Source organism: Dreissena polymorpha, chromosome 8, assembly GCF_020536995.1.
Source record: "Dreissena polymorpha isolate Duluth1 chromosome 8, UMN_Dpol_1.0, whole genome shotgun sequence".
Classification (NCBI taxonomy): Eukaryota; Metazoa; Mollusca; class Bivalvia; order Myida; family Dreissenidae; genus Dreissena; species Dreissena polymorpha.
In genome coordinates, this window is record NC_068362.1 from 12,139,726 (window position 1) to 12,140,956 (window position 1,231).

The window sequence follows — 1,231 nt, forward strand, 5'->3', positions numbered from 1 at the left end:
GCCTGAAGTCGCGATTATCTCTCGGAGTAGGTGACCCAGAGCGACGAAACTTGGCAGACTTGTTCGGCCGAAGGGCCACGCATGCAAAAGTGCAATGTGGCGTCTCAGTGCCACCGCTTCCGGTGGAAAGTGTCGCCGAAGGTACGCTAAACTGGCCCGTATTGGCCCCGTTACCCCCATAATAGGAGCCTGAAGTCGCGATATATCTCTCGGAGTAGGTGACCCAGAGCGACGAAACTTGGCAGACTTGTTCGGCCGATGGGCCACGCATGCCAAAAGTGCAATGTTGGCGTCTCAGTGCCACCGCTTCCGGTGAAAGTGTCGCCGAAGGTTACGCTAACTGGCCCTATTGGCCCCGTTAACCCCCATAATAGGAGCCTGAAGTCGCGATTATCTCACGGAGTAGGTGACCCAGAGCGACGAGAACTTGGCAGACTTGTTCGGCCCGATGGGCCACGCATGCCAAAAGTGCAATGTGGCGTCTCAGTGCCACCGCTTCCGGTGGAAAGTGTCGCCGAAGGGTACGCTAACTGCCCGTATTGGCCCCGTTACCCCCTAATATGGAGCCTGAAGTCGCGATTATCTCACGGAGTAGGTGACCCAGAGCGACGAAACTTGGCAGACTTGTTCGGCCCGATGGGCCACGCATGCCAAAAGTGCAATGTGGCGCTCTCAGTGCCACCGCTTCCGGTGAAAGTGTCGCCGAAGGTACGCTAACTGGCACGTAGTGGCCCCGTTTACCCACCCATAATAGGAGCCTGAAAAAGTCGCGATTATCTCTCCGGAGTATGTGACCCAGAAGCGACCGAAACTTGGCAGACTTGTTCGGCCCGATGGGCCACGCATGCCAAAGTGCAATGTGGCGTCTCAGTGCCACCGCTTCCGGTGAAAGTGTCGCCGAAGGTACGCTAACTGGCAAGTATTGCCCCGTTACCCCATAATAGGAGCCTGAAGTCGCGATTATCTCACGGAGTAGGGTTGACCCAGAGCGACGAAACTTGGCAGACTTGTCGGCCCGATGGTGCCACGCATGCCAAAAGTGCAATGTGGCGTCTCAGTGCCACCGCTTCCGGTGAAAGTGTCGCCGAAGGTACGCTAACTGGCACTTATTGGCCCGTTACCCCATAATAGGAGCCTGAAGTCGCTGATATCTCACGGAGTAGGTGACCCAGAGCGACGAAACTTGGCAGACTTGTGCGCCCGATGGCCACGCATGCCAAAAAGTGCAATG